The sequence below is a fragment of the Hirundo rustica genome, chromosome 1 (genome assembly GCF_015227805.2).
Source record: "Hirundo rustica isolate bHirRus1 chromosome 1, bHirRus1.pri.v3, whole genome shotgun sequence".
NCBI lineage: Eukaryota > Metazoa > Chordata > Aves > Passeriformes > Hirundinidae > Hirundo > Hirundo rustica.
The window spans coordinates 133,244,163-133,252,159 of record NC_053450.1 but is presented as its reverse complement, the minus strand read 5'-3'; positions in this window follow the sequence as shown (position 1 = coordinate 133,252,159).

Here is a 7,997-nt window from a genome sequence, read left to right as displayed (position 1 = left end):
CCTATAACATCTGCTGCTTACTAGTCAACTACTTTAAACTGAAATAATTTGTATCTAAAAGTGCCTATTTTCCTGTTTTAATTATAAAATATTAGGTAGCTAACTCAGATATATGTACAGAAAACTAAAAGACTGGTATGTAGTCACATGTAGTTGCCATTATTTGGGGTATATTTAAAGCACTTAATAGAATTTTTAGAGGTACCTGGGCTCCTATTTGCCTCTTCAGCCACTTTCAACACGTATGCATGTGTATATATCAGAAAACTTTGTCTAATCCTGAGAGTTGAGCTTTGACTTCACTGAATATTCAAATCTCCTGAGGCCAGTTAGTGAGGTGGGTAAAGAGGGAAGGCTGGGTTACGCCTAATATTTCTTATTGTTTCTCACCTTTCATTAGTCCTATGTAACTAGGGATCATGTGACAAAAAGAGATTTTGTAATCATATGCTATTTTCCATGATGGCACTTGGACTCTGCTGTGCTGGTCCAAAAACCACAAAGTAATATTTATTTTAACATCTCCAGACTGTAAACCAATTCAAAATATGAAGATAAAGAGGGGCTATCACCAGCTAAATAGCAGAATAATAAATATCCCATGACATTAGAATGCTTTTTGCAGGATACCAAGGGGAGTTAAATATCACTGGGCTGGATTGCAAAGCAGTAACTCCTTTAACCCGAAAGAAAGAGAAGTAAATAAATCATCTTGGAAGCATTTATTTACTTGTAGCACTTCTCTCAGCTGTGTCCCTCTCCTTTAGTACCTTACTTTGTCAGCTTCCTGTGTTGACCATCAGCATCTCATGGAGGAGTCAAGTCTGGCAAAAGAAAGGGTCAGCCCTGGGATAGAGCCCCTGACCTTGTTTATACCATGTTTTCACTGACAAATGGAGAGTGTTTTACTTCTGGAAGGTAAAACTCGTGTTGTCTACTGTAAAACCCATGGTGGAGACAAGATCTAATGTCCTGACACCAGATCTCTCCTTTGCCATCAGAAATTTTTCAGGAAAGGCTCTGATGGCCACTACAAAAAGTCCTAATTGCTGGAAGGGATGTCTTGTGTCTTTACAACAGTCTTGCTAAGGGAATAAGTGTGTCCTGTCATACAGCATCCAGCTTTTTTTTCTCTGGATCTTACTCCAGAGTTTTCCATCTGAGAAAGGCCTCAGGAAAGGACTCTTATTTTCTGAGAGGTAATTTGGGAGACAACCACAAGCAGGGAAGTTACATTCAATAATGTAATTATTGTGTGTTAGTTCTCTTTTCACCAAAACAAATTAAGCAACAGAAACTTCCATGCTTTTGGTTCAGAGAAAGTCAAGAGAATTAGTTCTCTGAGCTTTCCAGGCCCATTTCCCCACTTGTGTGTAGGGCTGTGTGCCACATATTAAAAATGTCTTGTACTGTTAAAATCCAAGTGGTATTCGGACTCATGTAGAGATGATTTTTTTACTGACTTCAGAGATGAGAGGAGGGTGTGGTCTCTGGGTGCAGATACAGGGGAGACAAAGGGTAAAGGCGAAACCAAACGCATCCTCAACCCTCAGAGCTTACAGCACAACTGTTGTCCAGGCAGCTCTTGATGGAGAGAAGTGAGAAAGGTATCTGTTATTGTTCCCCCTTGTTAGGTGAGGATGGGGATAAGATCTCCTTTGAGTATTTCCTATGGAGGTTTGCATGCTGCACACTGCATTTTATCAGATATGACCCTAAAGGCACAGCGTGTTTCTTGCGAAAGCTGTGTTCAGCCATGGCTGCTTGAACCACTGTGCTGATTATTTTTCGGGGACAAAGAGGATTAGAGATGATAAAATCTTGCATTTCTGTAGGATCATTCTTGAAGGACCAAAAAAACATTAATTAAGCTTCCCAATAGACCTGTGTATAGTGAAGCAAAATCCAGTAGAAAGAAATTAAAGGTCCTGTTTTCAAACCTGCTTCCCAAAGTATCTTCAGTTACAGCAATTTTATGCGTTGACATTTTAAAGCATTTGACAGAGACTTTTATCTGTCTGTGCAAGGAGGATACAGCTGCCCCAGAAAACATCTCAGCAATACATCATCTGGGCCATAACCACAAAAAATGCTTCTTCCCTCTTAAAAAAGTTATTCCAAGTCAGAAAGAAGTTTATTGGTAACTGAAAATCCACCTTCAAAATAACTTATTTTGAACTTACCTCTAGGAAGGTTTATTTAAAGTTTCGGAGGAATGTGCCAGTGCTTATTTTAGGAGCTCATTCCTTCCCCTCTTTCTGGCTAAATAGGATTTTTGTCTTGAGCAACACAGTCCTCAGGCAGGGGGCTATGGGGCTAGTGAATCCCAACCAAAGGTGTGTGTTCATCTGGCTGGTGAAATCCTTCTGGCAGGATCGTTCCCTTGACCTGCTGTGTGAAGTGCCCAAGACCACATCCCAGGATCCAGGCCCTCCTGACCCCTTGTGTGTTGTAGGTGGGAGAAAGACATAAAACATAACAGATAATGATTCACATACGACTTGGCCTGAAATGTCTCATTGATTCTACATTCTTCTGAATCAAACTGCAAATGTGAAAAGAACAGGATAAACCCACGCTTCATAGTGGGTTATTTTTTTCCCATGGTTACAGTGATCTAATCCTGCATGAGCTCAGTGAAACAGGTTGCATAATGTTTGGCTCCCCATTTTGAAGTCTGTAGCTACTATACTAGTTTCTAAGTGATTTATTCCTGGTCTTTCACGGGCATTAGGTAAAGAAGAGGCTCAGTTTTCCATGCTAAAAGTAATTGTTTTCCATGGAAGGATCCACTTTCTGTTTGACGCTCCTCAATCTCATGGTATTACGAATTTATAGGATTAAAGGATTTTCTAACTCCAATTAATAAGTCTGATTACTAAAAGAATTGGTATAGAAACTAAGACCAAAAACAGATAAATGTATTTACAGTAGTGTGTTTCAAAATTCATTTATCATGTTTTCAAATTGGCTGAAAACTAATGTCACCCTATGTCCAGATTTTGCAATCCACTTCCTTTCTGTCTAGAAACGGGAGCTTTTTTTCTGTATTTGCTTGGAATTTTCTAGAGTTACCAGGTACATTTCAAGCCAGATACTACTAAGCAGTTCATACAGAAATCACTGACTTGTTCATGAATGATATCTGACATTATGGGAAGTATTAGTAACTATGTGAACATGGATTATACATATACATATACATATACACACACACATATATACATACACACACACACACACATGTATATATACCATGACTCTTCTTTGCTATCCCAGAAATGATGCACAACAACCCAGCTGCCTTAGTGAACAGAAGCTACCTTATTAATCCAAGGGAACTCACTGGGCTTTTCATTACATGGCCTGGCTTTTAATGGGATAAACTTCTGCTACAGGCTTTGCCTCTGATTTGCAGTGATTGCTTAGACAGCCCAGCAATGCTGTCACTGGTGCACGGATCCAGGGCAGTGGCACCAGTGTCACCCTGCACACCCAGCCCCATCTGACCCGGGACCTGCTGCACACGCTGGTATCTCCTGAGTGCTTGACTCAGCTCTGACCGTGCTGCTGCTGTGCTCAGCTGTGCCCGAGGGCTGCAAGGCATTCACCCAGAAAGTCTAGACAAAGGTAGAAAATCCTAAAAATCTGCTCTGACAGGATTTTCTTTTAGATAAAGGAGACCAGTCCAGGAGACCTTGGCTTGCAGTCGCATTAGGGAAATTGTGCTTTTACTAGTACATCTTGTTTCATTTGAAGGGTAAACTGATTTTACTATACCAGTGCAAAGCAATCCTGCTTGTCCAACAGACTAAGTGTACTTCATTCCCACAATGTACAGGAACTCCTATACCAGTAAGGCATTCCCAATTTAAGTACAGCCTGTGTTTTCAGTCATTCATCTCCAAAATGGTAGAAAACCTCTCTAAAAAAGGGTATGGTGAAAATTTAGTCATCAGTAAATGAGAAGTGCTTTCAGATCATCACAGAGAAAGTCCAATTGCAGAAAGGATTATATATCAGTATTATATAATCTATTTCAAGGGTTTATGGCTTTATAAAAGGATGGAATGAAAAGTTATTCTGGATTGCAAACAAAAAGTGACTGCTTTGAGTGTTTGAAAATGGTGCTTTACTAATTTGGTAAAAACCAAACATAAATCTGTGTAATACCTATGAGACACACATTTCTCAGCTCAAAAACTGTAAAGAGCATTTCTAATTGTCGTCATGATTTTACAGGTTTTCTTCTGTCATACTGGATCAGCTCTTCATGTATTTCAGTTTCTTGTTACTGAGTCTACATATGGCATATACTAGTTCTTTATGAACATGGAAATTCAGGATGACAACATACAACATTTATTCATTTAAATGAAAGAGACAGAATAAAATATATAATTATTTCTTTAAAGCCTAAAAAACAAATCAGTAATTTATTTTCATGAGCACAGGCTGCCATATGATATTTGTTTGGTAGGATGACTCATATATTTGGACTTCATACCAAGCCATGAATGTCTTGTCTGGCTTAGAATTTCCAGTATGCAGCAAATGCTGTTGAAAGTGTTTCCAAGCTCCAGTAGCTTTTAAGAATTGCCATTACCTGAAAGATCCCAAGTGAAGAGTAAAGTGAAAGGATGGGAGAGATCACCGACTATGGCTGGCAATTTTCCTGATATTGGCAAGGCCAAATACAGTTTAAGAAATAAAAACATTTTTACAGAGTAACTCAGATTGTTCCTAAGGATGTCAAATTATAACCACTGCATATTGAAAGATGCAAAGTGTGACTCTTGGTTTGCTTCCTGAGGTACTGGTGGACTCATGCACTCTCTCTGCCATGCTCCAGAGCAGTGCCAGACCTGCACTGCAGGGTTACCTTTGGGCCACCAAGGAAGAAAACCCTCAGCCTCATCCTTCTTGTACCCATTTGAGGAGGAAGCAGGAGAGGAGCACACACTGCTCCTGTCCTGGTCACTGCTACTGTCCCTGGGTGCCTGCCTGGCACAGGTTTCCCAAGGCTCCTCTCAGAGCTGGATCACTGCCTCGCTGGCACGAAGGGACACACATCTGACCACACAACTAGGCTTGCGCTGGGTGTAGTTGGGCAGGACATAGCAATTAACCCCTTTAATAAATGCAGTGTCTGTGGGCTCAAGGGGGTTAAATTAATGACTGAGGGTTGGTTTCAGCCTTCATTAGCCCTGGGCATTGGATTACAGTGTTTTTTAAGGCCCTGCTCTTCTTTGTATTGGCAGTGACTTTCAGTTTGAAATGAGGTCTGTTGTCAGACACTCTAATCCATTCAATAAGAACAAACTCACCTGGTTAAGCCCAACTACATAAACAGATTAGGCAGCTGTCATGCACCAACAGGCATTGTATAATATGAGATGACATGATATGATAAACAGCATACATATTGTTTGGAAATTTCTATCTCTTTAGGTTGAGATTAAATACTTATGGAACACACAAAGACTGACTTTTATTTCACCATTGTCTCTGTTTCTCCAGGACAAACACTCATTCACTAATTCATCACACATGTTCCATTCATTCAAGCCTCATGCACACCTTGTTCACTGTGGGTCAGATTCTCAGCTGCTTTCTTTGCAAGCCTTTGGAAATCAATGGATGTAGGAGTGATTCACAAGCAATGAAAACAGAGACGTGCCCTTTTTTTAACTGGGAAAAGGCTTTAGGGATTATAAGCATGAATTTCAGCAGAATTTGAGCTATGATACAATGACTTTTCAAGAGGACTTAAGAAAAATGGATCTACATCCTCTTGCCATATGCTTTCTGTAATGAACATCTGGTTCCAGTGAGATCTCACTGTGGGATATTTTGTAATGCAAAAATGTGTTAAGTGACTTTTGCTCAGAGAAAGATTTGGTCACAGACCCTTCATCCTCGGTGTTATATGTATGTAAGGCTTCAGCCTGTACCCTACACATCTGGGGATAATTAAATATCTGCAAACAACCAGGAGGCATTGATCTTAGCAGGAATAACAGCCAAGCTGCAGACAGACATACTGGAGTTTGTTGTGAGATCTGGGTGAGATGGAGCAACACGGAAGAGAACCCATGGCACAGAAAATAGCACAATATATCATGTACTAATGGTATCATTTTTTTTGCTGACTACTTAGCCAGTCATTCCTTCCTCTGAAACCATAGCTTTTGGCAATTAAAGCGAGGCAAAATTGCAATTTTTCCTTAAGCAGTCACTGAAATTTAAACCTGTTCATTGACAAAATTTATTCATGACCTCTGGTAATTTCTAACTTAATGGACTGAAACTTGAAGGTTTATATGTCTTCTTTCAAAAATAAAGTATATTCTGGATATATGCACATAATGAATATATATTATTGTAACTCGGTTTAAGGTCTTGATTTCCCTTACTGGCTAATGATTCTGCCTTTCAGAAATTAGGTGTCCACTATTTTTGGAATTTTAAAGCCTTCTGAGGAAAATCAAGTTGAAACACAGAATCTGAGATTCTCACAGTATAGGCTCTATTTTATGAGCTTTTGCCTTTCATCATCTGACAATTACCATCTTGTGTTATTTGTATATATGAGTGTCTCAGGCTTGCCAGTCACCCTAAGAAGCTTTTACCCAAGTGATAGAGAAGGTGACTTGTGGCTATGCCTTACAGTTCATTGCCACGTAAAATCCTTTTATCCAAAACCTATATAATGGGCAAGTCCATTAGTATTTAAATCAAATAAGAGCACCCTGTTTCCATTTTTTCTATCCAAAACAGCTGAATGAGTGTAATAAATATAGAAAGTAGATGGGAAGAATGAGGAAAAAACAGAATTAGTTTGGTAGAAGTTTCCTGGAGAGGCAGGTGCTCTCTGTGTAGAGGGCTATAAAGTAGCCTGAGCAGCAAGGTTTGCAATGGGGAGGGCTGAATCTAGGCAAGGGGCAAAAATGCTTGTCCAAGCTGGGCATTAACACTCTCAGGCAGCAGAGTGTCCAAAAAGGGGGATTTTCTGGGATTCAGAGCCAGAGAAGACTGAGGTACAGCAGAGAGATCAGAAAAACAGTCAGACAAAGCTTGGACTGCTTATGTTGGGGAGCCCTGGGAAGCTGTTCAGGTTGTCAGGTACACAGCAGGCACAAACAAGGAGGAAAAGCTTCAGGAGTGGATACTACTCATGTTATTGGGCCTGGAGCACAAGGCAGATTTTCAAAAGGGTCACAGTACTTAGCCCTGTAGTTTTTTATCAGAGATATAAGAGGTTTAGATTTTGGAACCAGAGGTTGACCATGTCAATTCATCTCTCCATATGACCAGAGATATTCAGGATGAAAAACGCTTTTGGTAGCACATCTTTGGTGAAAGTCAGACAACTCTAAAATATTTCCTCTATGATGATGCTTAACTGGATTTCTGTAACTTTCCAAACACACTGCCAAGACCAACACTCCTTCAAAATATTTGGCACAGTAGGGATAGTGGCCTCTGAGGTGAAGGAGGTAGGTTCTTTTAAATGGAAGTTAACTCTGAAACCCAATAATACTAGATTAACCTTAGGCACAAAGTTTGACGTCTGAGTTCTTCCCAATCAAAACATTAAAAAATTAGAACAATCTGTGCAAACTGCAAGACTACCAGCCCACCGTGGTTTTGTAAAATAGGTGGAAAGGGTCTACTGAAATAAGCTGGGAGGACAGAGAAGATTTTCTCTCTTACTGTTACAACCTGTATAAGCTGCAAGCACAACATGGCATTAGGGGGGATATTCAGGTGCCTAAACGTAGGTAACCAGTGTAATTTCAGATAATTTCTGGTAAGCTGATATATGGTGTAGGAGAAACCCATGACTTTCCACAATAAAGCACAAGACCCTGGGGCATCTAAACTGTGCTGGACATATATGTTCACGTACTCAAATCACCCCCTAAGTGTGTTCCAGTGGAACTATCATGGCAGTTTGCCCTTCATGCTTTTAGAAATCCATCCCCGAATCACTT